The sequence below is a fragment of the Brassica napus genome, unplaced genomic scaffold (genome assembly GCF_020379485.1).
Source record: "Brassica napus cultivar Da-Ae unplaced genomic scaffold, Da-Ae ScsIHWf_1705;HRSCAF=2333, whole genome shotgun sequence".
Classification (NCBI taxonomy): Eukaryota; Viridiplantae; Streptophyta; class Magnoliopsida; order Brassicales; family Brassicaceae; genus Brassica; species Brassica napus.
Window position 1 is genome coordinate 58,856 of NW_026015123.1, and position 18,988 is coordinate 77,843.

At 46.0% G+C, this 18,988-nt stretch overlaps 6 non-coding genes and 22 pseudogenes across 6 annotated transcripts; all 28 read right to left on the reverse strand.

Moving 5' to 3' along the window:
* Window positions 1–5,061: 5,061 nt before the first annotated feature.
* LOC125598352 lies at window positions 5,062–5,180 on the reverse strand. The gene has a single exon (XR_007332387.1). It is a non-coding gene; the product is annotated as a 5S ribosomal RNA (ribosomal RNA).
* Window positions 5,181–5,560: 380 nt separating this feature from the next.
* LOC125598373 lies at window positions 5,561–5,679 on the reverse strand (annotated as a pseudogene).
* Window positions 5,680–6,052: 373 nt separating this feature from the next.
* LOC125598336 lies at window positions 6,053–6,171 on the reverse strand. The gene has a single exon (XR_007332371.1). It is a non-coding gene; the product is annotated as a 5S ribosomal RNA (ribosomal RNA).
* Window positions 6,172–6,550: 379 nt separating this feature from the next.
* LOC125598386 lies at window positions 6,551–6,669 on the reverse strand (annotated as a pseudogene).
* Window positions 6,670–7,029: 360 nt separating this feature from the next.
* LOC125598383 lies at window positions 7,030–7,148 on the reverse strand (annotated as a pseudogene).
* A 380-nt stretch (window positions 7,149–7,528) lies between these two features.
* On the reverse strand, window positions 7,529–7,647 carry LOC125598358. The gene has a single exon (XR_007332393.1). It is a non-coding gene; the product is annotated as a 5S ribosomal RNA (ribosomal RNA).
* Window positions 7,648–8,026: 379 nt separating this feature from the next.
* Window positions 8,027–8,145, reverse strand: LOC125598387 (annotated as a pseudogene).
* A 362-nt stretch (window positions 8,146–8,507) lies between these two features.
* On the reverse strand, window positions 8,508–8,626 carry LOC125598369 (annotated as a pseudogene).
* A 380-nt stretch (window positions 8,627–9,006) lies between these two features.
* LOC125598359 lies at window positions 9,007–9,125 on the reverse strand. Its single transcript, XR_007332394.1, has one exon. It is a non-coding gene; the product is annotated as a 5S ribosomal RNA (ribosomal RNA).
* Window positions 9,126–9,503: 378 nt separating this feature from the next.
* LOC125598402 lies at window positions 9,504–9,622 on the reverse strand (annotated as a pseudogene).
* A 361-nt stretch (window positions 9,623–9,983) lies between these two features.
* On the reverse strand, window positions 9,984–10,102 carry LOC125598370 (annotated as a pseudogene).
* A 379-nt stretch (window positions 10,103–10,481) lies between these two features.
* On the reverse strand, window positions 10,482–10,600 carry LOC125598374 (annotated as a pseudogene).
* Window positions 10,601–10,979: 379 nt separating this feature from the next.
* Window positions 10,980–11,098, reverse strand: LOC125598388 (annotated as a pseudogene).
* Window positions 11,099–11,459: 361 nt separating this feature from the next.
* LOC125598377 lies at window positions 11,460–11,578 on the reverse strand (annotated as a pseudogene).
* Window positions 11,579–11,958: 380 nt separating this feature from the next.
* Window positions 11,959–12,077, reverse strand: LOC125598360. Its single transcript, XR_007332395.1, has one exon. It is a non-coding gene; the product is annotated as a 5S ribosomal RNA (ribosomal RNA).
* Window positions 12,078–12,458: 381 nt separating this feature from the next.
* On the reverse strand, window positions 12,459–12,577 carry LOC125598389 (annotated as a pseudogene).
* A 360-nt stretch (window positions 12,578–12,937) lies between these two features.
* Window positions 12,938–13,056, reverse strand: LOC125598378 (annotated as a pseudogene).
* A 378-nt stretch (window positions 13,057–13,434) lies between these two features.
* LOC125598375 lies at window positions 13,435–13,553 on the reverse strand (annotated as a pseudogene).
* A 379-nt stretch (window positions 13,554–13,932) lies between these two features.
* LOC125598391 lies at window positions 13,933–14,051 on the reverse strand (annotated as a pseudogene).
* A 362-nt stretch (window positions 14,052–14,413) lies between these two features.
* On the reverse strand, window positions 14,414–14,532 carry LOC125598380 (annotated as a pseudogene).
* A 378-nt stretch (window positions 14,533–14,910) lies between these two features.
* Window positions 14,911–15,029, reverse strand: LOC125598361. The gene has a single exon (XR_007332396.1). It is a non-coding gene; the product is annotated as a 5S ribosomal RNA (ribosomal RNA).
* Window positions 15,030–15,407: 378 nt separating this feature from the next.
* On the reverse strand, window positions 15,408–15,525 carry LOC125598403 (annotated as a pseudogene).
* Window positions 15,526–15,885: 360 nt separating this feature from the next.
* On the reverse strand, window positions 15,886–16,004 carry LOC125598385 (annotated as a pseudogene).
* Window positions 16,005–16,381: 377 nt separating this feature from the next.
* On the reverse strand, window positions 16,382–16,498 carry LOC125598411 (annotated as a pseudogene).
* An 862-nt stretch (window positions 16,499–17,360) lies between these two features.
* LOC125598395 lies at window positions 17,361–17,478 on the reverse strand (annotated as a pseudogene).
* A 372-nt stretch (window positions 17,479–17,850) lies between these two features.
* Window positions 17,851–17,968, reverse strand: LOC125598415 (annotated as a pseudogene).
* Window positions 17,969–18,338: 370 nt separating this feature from the next.
* Window positions 18,339–18,457, reverse strand: LOC125598392 (annotated as a pseudogene).
* Window positions 18,458–18,814: 357 nt separating this feature from the next.
* LOC125598414 lies at window positions 18,815–18,934 on the reverse strand (annotated as a pseudogene).
* Window positions 18,935–18,988: the final 54 nt, after the last annotated feature.

Here is an 18,988-nt window from a genome sequence, read left to right on the forward strand (position 1 = left end):
CAGAGGACTCCCTCGAGTTCGTCGGCCCATCTACCTTTTTTGGCCTCCAAGCGTTTCTTCAGTCCGTCGAGAATGGTCTTGTTGATTGTTTCAGCCTGTCCGTTGCACTGCGGATATCTGGGAGTTGACTTGTTGAGTCGTATCTTCCACTTTTCGCAGAATGCCTCGAATCGGGTGGAAATGAACTGAGACCCGTTATCGGTTACGATTTCGTAAGGAACTCCATGCCTACAGATGATGTTTTTCCATACGAAATTCTCGACTTGGACGTCTTTTATACTTGCGTACGAGTCCGCCTCTACCCATTTTGAGAAAAAATCGGTAAGGACTAGAAGGAAACGCTTTTGCTTTGAATTATGCAGAGGTCCGACAATATCCATGGCCCAGCGCATAAAGGGATAAGGCGATGTGATGGAGGAAAGAACTTCGGCCGGTTGTCGGATAGTTGGCGCATGCCTTTGGCATTTTTCGCATTTTCGTGCGAATTTCTCGCAATCTCCGATCATTGTTGGCCAATAGTATCCGTGGCGTTTGATTTTCACGGCTAGTGATCTTCCGCCGGAATGGTTGCCGCATGAGCCGGAATGTATTTCCTCCATTACTTTCCTCGCCTTTTCTCCTTCCAGGCACGTCAGGAGTGGTCCGGAGAATCTCCATTTGTAGATTTCGCCGTCCACTGTTACGTAGCGTGCGGCCTGTGTTCGGATCTTGCGAGCTGCCCATTTTTCGGCGGGCAGTTGCCCGTCGATAATGTAGTCTCGAATCGTCTGAAGCCATGGGGTATCACAGCCGTAATCAGATTGCTCCGATGGTGGTGGTATCGTAATTTCTTCTTCCTCGTCGTCTTGACCCTCTATGAGATTGACAACGACTGGTGGTCCGATACTCGGATGTTCGATGAATTCGACCGGAATTACCCTTTTGAGTCCTGGATCGGAACTTGATGCTAAGGCCGCGAGGGCGTCCGCCTGGACATTCTCGGAACGGGGGATCCGGGTAAGGGCGAAACAGTCGAAGTCTTGAGCTAGACCTTGGACCAGTTTGAGGTACGCGTCCATCCGTTCGTCTCTGGCTTCATACTCTCCGCTGAATTGACTGGCCACTAACTGGGAGTCGCAGTAAGCGTGGAGATTACGTATTTTTAAGCCGTGAGCCAAACGTAGACCTGCGATTAATGCTTCGTATTCGGCCTCGTTGTTTGAGGCATGGAATTCCAGCCTGAACGATTGTTCCAAGATCTCGCTCGTTGGAGATGTGAGACGGATCCCGATACCCGATCCTTGCTTGGATGAGGATCCGTCGACGTGGAGGAGCCAGGTGGAATTTGGTTCCTCATTGGTTATTGCTCCCGTTGGAAGTTCGACCAAGAAGTCTGCGAGCACTTGTGATTTTGCGCTCGTCCTTGGTCGGTATTCGATGTCATACTCGCTCAACTCGACCGCCCACTTAGCCAATCGGCCTGATTGACTTGGGCTATGCAAAATTGTCCGTAAGGGAAAAGTCGTGAGGATGACAATCGTGTGGGATTGGAAATATGGTCTTAGTTTTCGGGCCGATGTTACGACCGCGCATGCCAATTTTTCCATCAACGGATACCTAGATTCGGCATCCAGCAAGGTTTTGCTTATGTAAAAAATAGGTTTCTGCTCCCCGCGTTCTTCCCTGATCAGGACTCCGCTTACGGCCGTTGCCGACACCGCGATGTACAAGAATAAAGGCTCCCCTTCCACGGGTTTTGCGAGGACTGGAGGAGTAGCTAAATAACGCTTCAGCTGTTGGAAGGCGTTTTCGCACTCTTCCGACCATTCGAATTTTTTATTTCCTCGCAGGACGTCGTAGAAGGGCAGGCACTTATCTGTTGATCGTGAAATAAATCGGTTAAGTGCTGCGATTCTGCCGGTCAGTCTTTGGACTTCCCGTTTATTCTTTGGTGAAGCCATCTCGATTAGAGCGTTGATCTGTTTTGGATTTGCTTCGATGCCGCGGTATGTGACCAAGTAGCCGAGGAATTCCCCTGATGCCACGGCGAATCTACATTTTGTCGGGTTGAGCTTCATGTTATGGGAGTTTAGTTGTGCAAAGCATTCTTCGAGATGTGACACGTGATCTCTTGCTTTGAGGGATTTGACGAGCATGTCGTCGATATAAACCTCCATCGTTTTTCCGAGTTGTTTGGAGAACATTCGGTTCACGAGTCGTTGGTAAGTTGCACCAGCGTTTTTGAGGCCGAAGGGCATTACCTTATAGCAATAAGTTCCGCGATCGGTAATGAACGCAGTCTTCTCACGATCGTCGGGATTCATCCTAATTTGATTATAACCTGAGAAGGCATCCATGAAGGATAAGAGTTCGTTGCCCGCTGTTGCTTCTACCAATCGATCGATATGTGGTAGAGGGAAGCTATCCTTTGGACATGCCTTGTTTAGGTCGGTAAAATCTACGCAAACTCGCCACTTCCCGTTTTTCTTTTTGACTACTACGGGGTTGGCGAGCCAGTCCGGGTATCTTACTTCCGTTATCGACCCAACTTTAAGCAGTTTTTCGACCTCATCGTTTACTGCGGCAGCACGTTCGGGTCCTAGCTTCCGTCTTTTCTGTTTGACGGGTTTGAATGTTGGGTCGATATTCAGCTCGTGACATGTTATGTTAATGTCGATTCCCGGCATATCTTCCGCAGCCCATGCGAAAGTATTAAGGTTCTTTTTAAGACAGGTTATGAGTTCTGTCCTTAAAGGCTCGTGGAGATTGGCTCCAATCTCGACGCAGCGTTCTGGGAAGGCTTCGTCGAGACAGATCGTTACCACGGGTTCGCATGTTGGCTCGCGTTTTTCATCTAGAGCTGCGATGCTGCGAGACTGCCAGAAGAATTCCGCTGAATCCTGACTTCGCGTATCTTTGCTGGAGGTCTTTTTCTCCGCTTTCTTAGGAGTGATTTCGAGGATCGGTCTCTTTCGTTTTAGTTCCGCGGCGAAACAAACCTGTGAAACTCTCGGATTTCCCCAAATTACCTCGACTCCGTTAGGGGTCGGGAACTTGAGGCAAAGATGGTAGGTTGATGGGATTGCGCGCATGGTGTTCAGCCACGGCGTTCCCATGATAACGTTGTAAGATGCGGGGCGGTCAACGACTAGAAACTCTGTGACGTTTGTCACGGTTCCGGCTTTGACAGCGAGTCTAATCGATCCATAGGCCATGGTCGTTTCCCCCGAAAGTCCTAGCAGTGGGCTTGGAAATTTCGCGACTTCGGATTGATTGATCCCCATCTTTTCAAGAGTGTCTTTGAAGATGATATCGGCCGAGCTTCCGGTATCGATTAGCACTCTAGCGACGTCGATATCTCGAATCGTCAACTCGATAACAAGGAGATCGTTTCGAGGTTTGGCTCGATCGATCGTTTCTCCCCCCTTGAATGAGATGACGTTCGCGCACGTCGAATCTTGCATATCGTTCCTGATCGTTGAGTGGCTTTTGCGGGTTAGATTGATCCGTAAGTCCCCCTCCTTCTAGCGCCAAACTGTGGGAACCGAAATTCACACTGTCGATTTCCGTTTAAATAAGGAAACTAGGAAAACCCTAATTTCCCAGAGGACCCGGATATCTGCTAATTACCACACGTCAAGCAATCAGAACACGAGAATAACAACGATAAAAATAAGAAATCGAAAAGAGAGCAAAGAAGATCTTATTCCGAATCTGCGTATGAGCGTTACAACAAGGTATAAGCCTGGGCTCGAGAGCTGTCGGCGAGATTCCTAGTTCTAGCAACCCTAAGACGGCTAAACCTAATTGAGTCGCAGCTCGAAATAACAAAAACGGAAAATTGCCTAAATTGCTCTAAGTGCTAAGTTTGCTCTGAAAAAGTTCTCCCCTTTGCTCCTCGCCTAGGACTCCTTATATACTAGCTCCAAGGTCGGTTTACGCTTTTACTCTTCTGCCCTTAAGCCGTCATAGCATAAAAATGGAGATATTCCATTTTTCCCGATCTTCACAATTATCTTCAAAACTTCCGTATTTATCCGCGGAAACTTGACATTTATCCTTCCTCGTGGGCCAAGCGTAAACCATGCTGTGGTTTACGGGCTTTTGGTTAGGAAAATCGTAGGATGGGCCTCGAGTCGTGTTTTAGGTCCCTTTGGGCCGTCTTCCGACTCGACACGTTTACTACGAGTTTTCCGCGGTTTCTAATCCGCGAAGTTTGATCGATGAATTAGAATAGCGGGAAACATGGACTGAGCTTGCTACGGTCTTCGGGAGATAGCATTCGAAGGTTTGACGAGAATGCAAGGACTGGTGTCGTATCGATGTTCGGAAAGGTTCAATCGCTACACAGCGACCGAACTTTGGCTCGAGCCCGGTCGCTACGTAGCGACCGAGCGAGACGAGTGCTCGGTCGCTACGTAGCGACCGAGCTTTGGCTTGAGCTCGGTCGCTACGTAGCGACCGAGCGGGACGATCGCTCGGTCGCTACGTAGCGACCGAGCTTTGGCTCGAGCTCGGTCGCTACGTAGCGACCGAGCGGGACGATCGCTCGGTCGCTACGTAGCGACCGAGCTTTGGCTTGAGCTCGGTCGCTACGTAGCGACCGAGCGGGACGATCGCTCGGTCGCTACGTAGCGACCGAGCTTTGGCTCGAGCTCGGTCGCTACGTAGCGACCGAGCGGGACGCGCGCTCGGTCGCTACGTAGCGACCGAGCTTGGCTTGAGCTCGGTCGCTACGTAGCGACCGAGCAGGACGATCGCTCGGTCGCTACGTAGCGACCGAGCGGGACGGACGCTCGGTCGCTGCGTAACGACCCTTTTCGAGCTTTCGTCGGACATCTCAATTCTTTCTTCCGTAAAGCTTTTTCGAAAGAAAGAGTCTATTTCGAAAAGTACTCTTCGGAGAAATTCTTATTTTCTTCCTCGGACGTTTTGAATGTTAAATTTGTCGTAACCGTTTTAGACCCCAACAGTCTCTGGGGCTTTCCGCAATGGTTCTATGGGTGACGTAGTTCCTCACGGTGCAAAAGTTATGAGGTTTCCAAGTTTAGACTCGTTTTAGGCTGAAAAATAAAATAAAAAGGGGTGCAACACGAGGACTTCCCGGGAGGTCACCCATCCTAGTACTACTCTCGCCAAACCCCGCTTAGCTGAAGAGTTCTGATGGGATCCAGTGCATTAGTGCTGGTATGATCACACCCGTAAGTACACAACTCGCATTTCCGTATATTCTTTGTTTCGGCCAATCCAAGTGTAAGGCCGTGGGGCCCACATGATTCTCTTCCCGTTTTGATTTGAGCGAAAAAGTGAGTCGAGGTTATTGGCTATAAGAAAGCATGAAAAACAACCTGAGAATCCGCTTTCGATCTTTTTTAAGTGACGTAACTTTCTGCATCCCGTTTGAGGGTCAAAACGGCTGAATTTGAGCCCAAACAATTGCACCGTCTATTCACCGCCCATTATGGTTTCGGGGGCTTTCCGAAATGGTGTTATAGGCGACGTAGTTCCTCACGGTTCAAAAGTTATGAGGTTTCCAAGTTTAGACTCTTTTTAGGCTGAAAAATAAAAATAAAAAATAAAAGGGGTGCAACATAAGGACTTCCCGGGAGGTCACCCATCCTAGTACTACTCTCGTCCAAGCACGCTTAGCTGCGGAGATGTGATAGGATCCAGTGCATTAGTGCTGGTAAAATCGCACCCGTCAGTACAACACTCTCGTTTCTATATATCCTTTTCTCGGCCAATACAAGTGTAAGGCTGTGGGGGCCACATGATTTTCTGGCCGTTTTGTTTCGAGCGAAAAAGTGCGTCGAGGTTAATGGCGTTAAGAAAGCCTCAAAAACACCCTGAGAAACTGCTTTCGATCTTTTTTACGTGCCGTAATTTTCTGCATCCCGTTTGAGGGTCAAAACGGCTGAATTTGAGCCCGAAAAATAGCACCATCTATTCACCGCCCATTATGGTGTATGGGGCTTTCCGCAATGGTTCTATGGGTGACGTAGTTCTTCACGGTTCAAAAGTTATGAGGTTTCCAAGTTTAGACTCGTTTTAGGCTGAAAAATAAAAATAAAAAGGGGTGCTACACGAGGACTTCCCGGGAGGTCACCCATCCTAGTACTACTCTCGCCCAACCACGCTTAGCTGCAGAATTCTGATGGGATCCAGTGCATTAGTGCTGGTATGATCGCACCCGTCAGTACAACACTCGCGTTTTCGTATATTTTTTGTTCCGGCCAATACAAGTGTTAGGCCGTGGGGCCCACATGATTTTCTGGCCGTTTGTTTCGAGCGAAAAAGTGCGTCGAGGTTAATGGTGTTAAGAAAGCCTCAAAAACACCCTGAGAAACTGCTTTCGATCTTTTTTACGTGCCGTAATTTTCTGCATCCCGTTTGAGGGTCAAAACGGCTGAATTTGAGCCCGAAAAATTGCACCGTCTATTTACCGCCCATTATGGTTTCTGGGGCTTTCCGAAATGGTGTTATGGGCGACGTAGTTCCTCACGGTTCAAAAGTTATGAGGTTTCCAAGTTTAGACTCTTTTTAGGCTGAAAAATAAAAATAAAAAATAAAAGGGATGCAACATGAGGACTTCCCGGGAGGTCACCCATCCTAGTACTACTCTCGTCAAAGCACGCTTAGCTGCGGAGATGTGATAGGATCCAGTGCATTAGTGCTGGTATAATCGCACCCGTCAGTACAACACTTCGTTCTATATATCCATTTCTCGGCCAATACAAGTGTTAGGCTGTGGGGCCCACATGATTTTCTGGCCGTTTTGTTTCGAGCGAAAAAGTGCGTCGAGGTTAATGGTGTTAAGAAAGCCTCAAAAACACCCTGAGAAACTGCTTTCGATCTTTTTTACGTGCCGTAATTTTCTGCATCCCGTTTGAGGGTCAAAACGGCTGAATTTGAGCCCAAAAAATTGCACCGCCCATTATGGTCTCTGGGGCTTTCCGCAATGGTTCTATGGGTGACGTAGTTCCTCACTGTTCAAAAGTTATGAGGTTTCCAAGATTAGACTCGTTTTAGGCTGAAAAATAAAAATAAAAAGGGGTGCAACACGAGGACTTCTCGGGAGGTCACCCATCCTAGTACTACTCTCGCCAAACCCCGCTTAGCTGAAGAGTTCTGATGGGATCCAGTGCATTAGTGCTGGAATGATCACAGCCGTAAGTACAAAACTCGCATTTCCGTATATTCTTTGTTTCGGCCAATCCAAGTGTAAGGCCGTGGGGCCCACATGATTCTCTTTCCGTTTTGTTTTGAACGAAGAAGTGAGTCGAGGTTAATGGCGTTAAGAAAGCATCAAAAACAACCTGAGAATCCGCTTTCGATCTTTTTTAAGTGACGTAACTTTCTGCATCCCGTTTGAGGGTCAAAACGGCTGAATTTGAGCCCAAAAAATTGCACCGTCTATTCATCGCCCATTATGGTTTCGGGGGCTTTCCGAAATGGTGTTATGGGCGACGTAGTTCCTCACGGTTCAAAATTTATGAGGTTTCCAAGTTTAGACTCTTTTTAGGCTGAAATATAAAAATAAAAAATAAAAGGGGTGCAACATGAGGACTTCCCGGGAGGTCACCCATCCTAGTACTACTCTCGTCCAAGCACGCTTAGCTGCGGAGATGTGATAGGATCCAGTGCATTAGTGCTGGTATAATCGCACCCGTCAGTACAACACTCTCGTTTCTATATATCCTTTTCTCGGCCAATACAAGTGTAAGGCTGTGGGGCCCACATGATTTTCTGGCAGTTTTGTTTCGAGCGAAAAAGTGCGTCGAGGTTAATGGCGTTAAGAAAGCCTCAAAAACACCCTGAGAAACTGCTTTCGATCTTTTTTACGTGCCGTAATTTTCTGCATCCCGTTTGAGGGTCAAAACGGCTGAATTTGAGCCCGAAAAATTGCACCGTCTATTTACCGCCCATTATGGTTTCTGGGGCTTTCCGAAATGGTGTTATGGGCGACGTAGTTCCTCACGGTTCAAAAGTTATGAGGTTTCCAAGTTTAGACTCTTTTTAGGCTGAAAAATAAAAATAAAAAATAAAAGGGATGCAACATGAGGACTTCCCGGGAGGTCACCCATCCTAGTACTACTCTCGTCAAAGCACGCTTAGCTGCGGAGATGTGATAGGATCCAGTGCATTAGTGCTGGTATAATCGCACCCGTCAGTACAACACTTTCGTTTCTATATATCCATTTCTCGGCCAATACAAGTGTTAGGCTGTGGGGCCCACATGATTTTCTGGCCGTTTTGTTTCGAGCGAAAAAGTGCGTCGAGGTTAATGGTGTTAAGAAAGCCTCAAAAACACCCTGAGAAACTGCTTTCGATCTTTTTTACGTGCCGTAATTTTCTGCATCCCGTTTGAGGGTCAAAACGGCTGAATTTGAGCCCAAAAAATTGCACCGCCCATTATGGTCTCTGGGGCTTTCCGCAATGGTTCTATGGGTGACGTAGTTCCTCACTGTTCAAAAGTTATGAGGTTTCCAAGTTTAGACTCGTTTTAGGCTGAAAAATAAAAATAAAAAGGGGTGCAACACGAGGACTTCCCGGGAGGTCACCCATCCTAGTACTACTCTCGCCAAACCCCGCTTAGCTGAAGAGTTCTGATGGGATCCAGTGCATTAGTGCTGGAATGATCACACCCGTAAGCACAAAACTCGCATTTCCGTATATTCTTTGTTTCGGCCAATCCAAGTGTAAGGCCGTGGGGCCCACATGATTCTCTTTCCGTTTTGTTTTGAACGAAGAAGTGAGTCGAGGTTAATGGCGTTAAGAAAGCATCAAAAACAACCTGAGAATCCGCTTTCGATCTTTTTTAAGTGACGTAATTTTCTGCATCCCGTTTGAGGGTCAAAACGGCTGAATTTGAGCCCAAAAAATTGCACCGTCTATTCACCGCCCATTATGGTTTCGGGGGCTTTCCGAAATGGTGTTATGGGCGACGTAGTTCCTCACGGTTCAAAATTTAGGAGGTTTCCAAGTTTAGACTCTTTTTAGGCTGAAATATAAAAATAAAAAATAAAAGGGGTGCAACATGAGGACTTCCCGGGAGGTCACCCATCCTAGTACTACTCTCGTCCAAGCACGCTTAGCTGCGGAGATGTGATAGGATCCAGTGCATTAGTGCTGGTATAATCGCACCCGTCAGTACAACACTCTCGTTTCTATATATCCTTTTCTCGGCCAATACAAGTGTAAGGCTGTGGGGCCCACATGATTTTCTGGCCGTTTTGTTTCGAGCGAAAAAGTGCGTCGAGGTTAATGGCGTTAAGAAAGCCTCAAAAACACCCTGAGAAACTGCTTTCGATCTTTTTTACGTGCCGTAATTTTCTGCATCCCGTTTGAGGGTCAAAACGGCTGAATTTGAGCCCAAAAAATTGCACCGTCTATTTACCGCCCATTATGGTTTCTGGGGCTTTCCGAAATGGTGTTATGGGCGACGTAGTTCTCACGGTTCAAAAGTTATGAGGTTTCCAAGTTTAGACTCTTTTTAGGCTGAAAAATAAAAATAAAAAATAAAAGAGATGCAACATGAGGACTTCCCGGGAGGTCACCCATCCTAGTACTACTCTCGTCAAAGCACGCTTAGCTCCGGAGATGTGATAGGATCCAGTGCATTAGTGCTGGTATAATCGCACCCGTCAGTACAACACTTTCGTTTCTATATATCCATTTCTCGGCCAATACAAGTGTTAGGCCGTGGGGCCCACATGATTTTCTGGCCGTTTGTTTCGAGCGAAAAAGTGCGTCGAGGTTAATGGTGTTAAGAAAGCCTCAAAAACACCCTGAGAAACTGCTTTCGATCTTTTTTACGTGCCGTAATTTTCTGCATCCCGTTTGAGGGTCAAAACGGCTGAATTTGAGCCCAAAAAATTGCACCGCCCATTATGGTCTCTGGGGCTTTCCGCAATGGTTCTATGGGTGACGTAGTTCCTCACTGTTCAAAAGTTATGAGGTTTCCAAGTTTAGACTCGTTTTAGGCTGAAAAATAAAAATAAAAAGGGGTGCAACACGAGGACTTCTCGGGAGGTCACCCATCCTAGTACTACTCTCGCCAAACCCCGCTTAGCTGAAGAGTTCTGATGGGATCCAGTGCATTAGTGCTGGAATGATCACACCCGTAAGTACAAAACTCGCATTTCCGTATATTCTTTGTTTCGGCCAATCCAAGTGTAAGGCCGTGGGGCCCACATGATTCTCTTTCCGTTTTGTTTTGAACGAAGAAGTGAGTCGAGGTTAATGGCGTTAAGAAAGCATCAAAAACAACCTGAGAATCCGCTTTCGATCTTTTTTAAGTGACGTAACTTTCTGCATCCCGTTTGAGGGTCAAAACGGCTGAATTTGAGCCCAAAAATTGCACCGTCTATTCACCGCCCATTATGGTTTCGGGGGCTTTCCGAAATGGTGTTATGGGCGACTTTGTTCCTCACGGTTCAAAATTTATGAGGTTTCCAAGTTTAGACTCTTTTTAGGCTGAAATATAAAAATAAAAAATAAAAGGGGTGCAACATGAGGACTTCCCGGGAGGTCACCCATCCTAGTACTACTCTCGTCCAAGCACGCTTAGCTGCGGAGATGTGATAGGAACCAGTGCATTAGTGCTGGTATAATCGCACCCGTCAGTACAACACTCTCGTTTCTATATATCCTTTTCTCGGCCAATACAAGTGTAAGGCTGTGGGGCCCACATGATTTTCTGGCCGTTTTGTTTCGAGCGAAAAAGTGCGTCGAGGTTAATGGCGTTAAGAAAGCCTCAAAAACACCCTGAGAAACTGCTTTCGATCTTTTTTACGTGCCGTAATTTTCTGCATCCCGTTTGAGGGTCAAAACGGCTGAATTTGAGCCCGAAAAATTGCACCGTCTATTTTCCGCCCATTATGGTTTCTGGGGCTTTCCGAAATGGTGTTATGGGCGACGTAGTTCCTCACGGTTCAAAAGTTATGAGGTTTCCAAGTTTAGACTCTTTTTAGGCTGAAAAATAAAAATAAAAAATAAAAGGGATGCAACATGAGGACTTCCCGGGAGGTCACCCATCCTAGTACTACTCTCGTCAAAGCACGCTTAGCTGCGGAGATGTGATAGGATCCAGTGCATTAGTGCTGGTATAATCGCACCCGTCAGTACAACACTTTCATTTCTATATATCCATTTCTCGGCCAATACAAGTGTTAGGCTGTGGGGCCCACATGATTTTCTGGCCGTTTTGTTTCGAGCGAAAAAGTGCGTCAAGGTTAATGGTGTTAAGAAAGCCTCAAAAACACCCTGAGAAACTGCTTTCGATCTTTTTTACGTGCCGTAATTTTCTGCATCCCGTTTGAGGGTCAAAACGGCTGAATTTGAGCCCAAAAAATTGCACCTCCATTATGGTCTCTGGGGCTTTCCGCAATGGTTCAATGGGTGACGTAGTTCCTCACTGTTCAAAAGTTATGAGGTTTCCAAGTTTAGACTCGTTTTAGGCTGAAAAATAAAAATAAAAAGGGGTGCAACACGAGGACTTCCCGGGAGGTCACCCATCCTAGTACTACTCTCGCCAAACCCCGCTTAGCTGAAGAGTTCTGATGGGATCCAGTGCATTAGTGCTGGAATGATCACAGCCGTAAGTACAAAACTCGCATTTCTGTATATTCTTTGTTTCGGCCAATCCAAGTGTAAGGCCGTGGGGCCCACATGATTCTCTTTCCGTTTTGTTTTGAACGAAGAAGTGAGTCGAGGTTAATGGCGTTAAGAAAGCATCAAAAACAACCTGAGAATCCGCTTTCGATCTTTTTTAAGTGACGTAACTTTATGCATCCCGTTTGAGGGTCAAAACGGCTGAATTTGAGCCGAAAAAATTGCACCGTCTATTCACCGCCCATTATGGTTTCGGGGGCTTTCCGAAATGGTGTTATGGGCGACGTAGTTCCTCACGGTTCAAAATTTATGAGGTTTCCAAGTTTAGACTCTTTTTAGGCTGAAATATAAAAATAAAAAATAAAAGGGGTGCAACATGAGGACTTCCCGGGAGGTCACCCATCCTAGTACTACTCTCGTCCAAGCACGCTTAGCTGCGGAGATGTGATAGGATCCAGTGCATTAGTGCTGGTATAATCGCACCCGTCAGTACAACACTCTCGTTTCTATATATCCTTTTCTCGGCCAATACAAGTGTAAGGCTGTGGGGCCCACATGATTTTCTGGCCGTTTTGTTTCGAGCGAAAAAGTGCGTCGAGGTTAATGGCGTTAAGAAAGCCTCAAAAACACCCTGAGAAACTGCTTTCGATCTTTTTTACGTGCCGTAATTTTCTGCATCCCGTTTGAGGGTCAAAACGGCTGAATTTGAGCCCGAAAAATTGCACACCGTCTATTTTCCGCCCATTATGGTTTCTGGGGCTTTCCGAAATGGTGTTATGGGCGACGTAGTTCCTCACGGTTCAAAAGTTATGAGGTTTCCAAGTTTAGACTCTTTTTAGGCTGAAAAATAAAAATAAAAAATAAAAGGGATGCAACATGAGGACTTCCCGGGAGGTCACCCATCCTAGTACTACTCTCGTCAAAGCACGCTTAGCTGCGGAGATGTGATAGGATCCAGTGCATTAGTGCTGGTATAATCGCACCCGTCAGTACAACACTTTCATTTCTATATATCCATTTCTCGGCCAATACAAGTGTTAGGTTGTGGGCCCACATGATTTTCTGGCCGTTTTGTTTCGAGCGAAAAAGTGCGTCAAGGTTAATGGTGTTAAGAAAGCCTCAAAAACACCCTGAGAAACTGCTTTCGATCTTTTTTACGTGCCGTAATTTTCTGCATCCCGTTTGAGGGTCAAAACGGCTGAATTTGAGCCCAAAAATTGCACCGCCCATTATGGTCTCTGGGGCTTTCCGCAATGGTTCAATGGGTGACGTAGTTCCTCACTGTTCAAAAGTTATGAGGTTTCCAAGTTTAGACTCGTTTTAGGCTGAAAAATAAAAATAAAAAGGGGTGCAACACGAGGACTTCCCGGGAGGTCACCCATCCTAGTACTACTCTCGCCAAACCCCGCTTAGCTGAAGAGTTCTGATGGGATCCAGTGCATTAGTGCTGGAATGATCACAGCCGTAAGTACAAAACTCGCATTCCGTATATTCTTTGTTTCGGCCAATCCAAGTGTAAGGCCGTGGGGCCCACATGATTCTCTTTCCGTTTTGTTTTGAACGAAGAAGTGAGTCGAGGTTAATGGCGTTAAGAAAGCATCAAAAACAACCTGAGAATCCGCTTTCGATCTTTTTTAAGTGACGTAACTTTATGCATCCCGTTTGAGGGTCAAAACGGCTGAATTTGAGCCCAAAAATTGCACCGTCTATTCACCGCCCATTATGGTTTCGGGGGCTTTCCGAAATGGTGTTATGGGCGACGTAGTTCCTCACGGTTCAAAATTTATGAGGTTTCCAAGTTTAGACTCTTTTTAGGCTGAAATATAAAAATAAAAAATAAAAGGGGTGCAACATGAGGACTTCCCGGGAGGTCACCCATCCTAGTACTACTCTCGTCCAAGCACGCTTAGCTGCGGAGATGTGATAGGAACCAGTGCATTAGTGCTGGTATAATCGCACCCGTCAGTACAACACTCTCGTTTCTATATATCCTTTTCTCGGCCAATACAAGTGTAAGGCTGTGGGGCCCACATGATTTTCTGGCCGTTTTGTTTCGAGCGAAAAAGTGCGTCGAGGTTAATGGCGTTAAGAAAGCCTCAAAAACACCCTGAGAAACTGCTTTCGATCTTTTTTACGTGCCGTAATTTTCTGCATCCCGTTTGAGGGTCAAAACGGCTGAATTTGAGCCCGAAAAATTGCACCGTCTATTTTCCGCCCATTATGGTTTCTGGGGCTTTCCGAAATGGTGTTATGGGCGACGTAGTTCCTCACGGTTCAAAAGTTATGAGGTTTCCAAGTTTAGACTCTTTTTAGGCTGAAAAATAAAAATAAAAAATAAAAGGGATGCAACATGAGGACTTCCCGGGAGGTCACCCATCCTAGTACTACTCTCGTCAAAGCACGCTTAGCTGCGGAGATGTGATAGGATCCAGTGCATTAGTGCTGGTATAATCGCACCCGTCAGTACAACACTTTCATTTCTATATATCCATTTCTCGGCCAATACAAGTGTTAGGCTGTGGGGCCCACATGATTTTCTGGCCGTTTTGTTTCGAGCGAAAAAGTGCGTCAAGGTTAATGGTGTTAAGAAAGCCTCAAAAACACCCTGAGAAACTGCTTTCGATCTTTTTTACGTGCCGTAATTTTCTGCATCCCGTTTGAGGGTCAAAACGGCTGAATTTGAGCCCAAAAAATTGCACCGCCCATTATGGTCTCTGGGGCTTTCCGCAATGGTTCAATGGGTGACGTAGTTCCTCACTGTTCAAAAGTTATGAGGTTTCCAAGTTTAGACTCGTTTTAGGCTGAAAAATAAAAATAAAAAGGGGTGCAACACGAGGACTTCCCGGGAGGTCACCCATCCTAGTACTACTCTCGCCAAACCCCGCTTAGCTGAAGAGTTCTGATGGGATCCAGTGCATTAGTGCTGGAATGATCACAGCCGTAAGTACAAAACTCGCATTTCCGTATATTCTTTGTTTCGGCCAATCCAAGTGTAAGGCCGTGGGGCCCACATGATTCTCTTTCCGTTTTGTTTTGAACGAAGAAGTGAGTCGAGGTTAATGGCGTTAAGAAAGCATCAAAAACAACCTGAGAATCCGCTTTCGATCTTTTTTAAGTGACGTAACTTTATGCATCCCGTTTGAGGGTCAAAACGGCTGAATTTGAGCCCAAAAAATTGCACCGTCTATTCACCGCCCATTATGGTTTCGGGGGCTTTCCGAAATGGTGTTATGGGCGACGTAGTTCCTCACGGTTCAAAATTTATGAGGTTTCCAAGTTTAGACTCTTTTTAGGCTGAAATATAAAATAAAAATAAAAGGGGTGCAACATGAGGACTTCCCGGGAGGTCACCCATCCTAGTACTACTCTCGTCCAAGCACGCTTAGCTGCGGAGATGTGATAGGATCCAGTGCATTAGTGCTGGTATAATCGCACCCGTCAGTACAACACTCTCGTTTCTATATATCCTTTTCTCGGCCAATACAAGTGTAAGGCTGCGGGGCCCACATGATTTTCTGGCCGTTTTGTTTCGAGCGAAAAAGTGCGTCGAGGTTAATGGCGTTAAGAAAGCCTCAAAAACACCCTGAGAAACTGCTTTCGATCTTTTTACGTGCCGTAATTTTCTGCATCCCGTTTGAGGGTCAAAACGGCTGAATTTGAGCCCGAAAAATTGCACCGTCTATTTACCGCCCATTATGGTTTCTGGGGCTTTCCGAAATGGTGTTATGGGCGACGTAGTTCCTCACGGTTCAAAAGTTATGAGGTTTCCAAGTTTAGACTCTTTTTAGGCTGAAAAATAAAAATAAAAAATAAAAGGGATGCAACATGAGGACTTCCCGGGAGGTCACCCATCCTAGTACTACTCTCGTCAAGCACGCTTAGCTGCGGAGATGTGATAGGATCCAGTGCATTAGTGCTGGTATAATCGCACCCGTCAGTACAACACTTTCGTTTCTATATATCCATTTCTCGGCCAATACAAGTGTTAGGCTGTGGGGCCCACATGATTTTCTGGCCGTTTTGTTTCGAGCGAAAAAGTGCGTCGAGGTTAATGGTGTTAAGAAAGCCTCAAAAACCCCTGAGAAACTGCTTTCGATCTTTTTTACGTGCCGTAATTTTCTGCATCCCGTTTGAGGGTCAAACGGCTGAATTTGAGCCCAAAAAATTGCACTGCCCATTATGGTCTCTGGGGCTTTCCGCAATGGTTCTATGGGTGACGTAGTTCCTCACTGTTCAAAAGTTATGAGGTTTCCAAGTTTAGACTCGTTTTAGGCTGAAAAATAAAAATAAAAAGGGGTGCAACACGAGGACTTCCCGGGAGGTCACCCATCCTAGTACTACTCTCGCCAAACCCCGCTTAGCTGAAGAGTTTTGATGGGATCCAGTGCATTAGTGCTGGAATGATCACACCCCGTAAGTACAAAACTCGCATTTCCGTATATTCTTTGTTTCGGCCAATCCAAGTGTAAGGCTGGGGCCCACATGATTCTCTTCCGTTTAGTTTTGAACGAAAAGTGAGTCGAGGTTAATGGCGTTAAGAAAGCATCAAAAACAACCTGAGAATCCGCTTTCGATCTTTTTTAAGTGACGTAACTTTCTGCATCCCGTTTGACGGTCAAAACGGCTGAATTTGAGCCCAAAAAATTGCACCGTCTTTTCACCGCCCATTATGGTTTCGGGGGCTTTCCGAAATGGTGTTATGGGCGACGTAGTTCCTCACGGTTCAAAAGTTTATGAGGTTTCCAAGTTTAGACTCTTTTTAGGCTGAAATATAAAATAAAAAATAAAAGGGGTGCAACATGAGGACTTCCCGGAGGTCACCCATCCTAGTACTACTCTCGTCCAACACGCTTAGCTGCGGAGATGTGATAGGATCCAGTGCATTAGTGCTGGTATAATCGCACCCGTCAGTACAACACTCTTCTCGTTTCTATATATCCTTTTCTCGGCCAATACAAGTGTAAGGCTGTGGGGCCCACATGATTTTCTGGCCGTTTTGTTTCGAGCGAAAAAGTGCGTCGAGGTTAATGGCGTTAAGAAAGCCTCAAAAACACCCTGAGAAACTGCTTTCGATCTTTTTTACGTGCCGTAATTTTCTGCATCCCGTTTGAGGGTCAAAACGGCTGAATTTGAGCCCGAAAAATTGCACCGTCTATTTACCGCCCATTATGGTTTCTGGGGCTTTCCGAAATGGTGTTATGGGCGACGTAGTTCTCACGGTTCAAAAGTTATGAGGTTTCCAAGTTTAGACTCTTTTTAGGCTGAAAAATAAAAATAAAAAATAAAGAGATGCAACATGAGGACTTCCCGGGAGGTCCACCCATCCTAGTACTACTCTCGTCAAGCCCGCTTAGCTCCGAGATGTGATAGGATCCAGTGCATTAGTGCTGGTATAATCGCACCCGTCAGTACAACACACTCTTCGTTTCTATATATCCATTTCTCGGCCAATACAAGTTTTAGGCCGTGGGGCCCACATGATTTTCTGGCCGTTTTGTTTCGAGCGAAAAAGTGCGTCGAGGTTAATGGTGTTAAGAAAGCCTCAAAAACACCCTGAGAAACTGCTTTCGATCTTTTTTACGTGCCGTAATTTTCTGCATCCCGTTTGAGGGTCAAAACGGCTGAATTTGAGCCCAAAGAATTGTACCGCCCATTATGGTCTCTGGGGCTTTCCGCAATGGTTCTATGGGTGACGTAGTTCCTCACTGTTCAAAAGTTATGAGGTTTCCAAGTTTAGACTCGTTTTAGGCTGAAAAATAAAAATAAAAGGGGTGCAACACGAGGACTTCTCGGGAGGTCACCCATCCTAGTACTACTCTCGCCAAACCCCGCTTAGCTGAAGAGTTCTGATGGATCCAGTGCATTAGTGCTGGTATGATCACACCCGTAAGTACAAAACTCGCATTCCGTATATTCTTTTTTCGGCCAATCCAAGTGTAAGCCGTGGGGCCACATGATTCTCTTTCTTTGTTTGTTTTGAACGAAGAAGTGAGTCGAGGTTAATGGCGTTAAGAAAGCATCAAAAACAACCTGAGAATCCGCTTTCGATCTTTTTTAGTGACGTAACTTTCTGCATCCCGTTTGAGGGTCAAAACGGCTGAATTTGAGCCCAAAAAATTGCACCGTCTATTCACCGCCCATTATGGTTTCGGGGGCTTTCCGAAATGGTGTTATGGGCACGTAGTTCCTCACGGTTCAAAATTATGAGGTTTCCAAGTTTAGACTCTTTTTAGGCTGAAATAAAAATAAAAAATAAAAGGGGTGCACATGAGGACTTCCCGGGAGGTCACCCATCCTAGTACTACTCTCGTCCAAGCACGCTTACTGCGGAGATGTGATAGGAATCCAGTGCATTAGTGCTGGTATAATCGCACCCGTCAGTACAACACTCTCGTTCTATATATCCTTTTCTCGGCCAAACAAGTGTAAGGCTGTGGGCCCACATGATTTTCTGGCCGTTTTGTTTCGAGCGAAAAAGTGCGTCGAGGTTAATGGCGTTAAGAAAGCCTCAAAAACACCCTGAGAAACTGCTTTCGATCTTTTTTACGTGCCGTAATTTTCTGCCCCGTTTGAGGTCAAAACGGCTGAATTTGAGCCCGAAAAATTGCACCGTCTATTTCCGCCCATTATGGTTTCTGGGGCTTTCCGAAATGGTGTTATGGGCGACGTAGTTCCTCACGTTCAAAAGTATGAGGTTTCCAGTTTAGACTCTTTTTTAGGCTGAAAAATAAAAATAAAAAATAAAAGGGATGCAACATGAGGACTTCCCGGGAGGTCACCCATCCTAGTACTACTCTCGTCAAAGCACGCTTAGCTGCGGAGATGTGATAGGATCCAGTGCATTAGTGCTGGTATAATCGCACCCGTCAGTACAACACTTTCATTTCTATCTATCCATTTCTTTGTCTCGCCATACAAGTGTTAGGCTGTGGGGCCCACATGATTTTCTGGCCGTTTTGTTTTCGAGCGAAAAAGTGCGTCGAGGTTAATGGTTAAGAAAGCATCAAAAACACCTGAAACTGCTTTCGATCTTTTTTACGTGCCGTAATTTTCTGCATCCCGTTTGAGGGTCAAAACGGCTGAATTTGAGCCCAAAAAATGCACCGCCCATTATGTCTCTGGGCTTTCCGCAATGGTTCATGGGTGACGTAGTTCCTCACTGTTCAAAAGTTATGAGGTTTCCAAGTTTAGACTCGTTTTAGGCTGAAAAATAAAAATAAAAAGGGTGCAACACGAGGAACTTCCCGGGAGGTTCACCCATCCTAGTACTACTCTCGCCAAACCCGCTTAGCTGAAGAGTTCTGATGGGATCCAGTGCATTAGTGCTGGAATGATCACAGCCGTAAAAGTAAAAACTCGCATTTCCGTATTTCTTTGTTTCCGGCCAATCCACAGA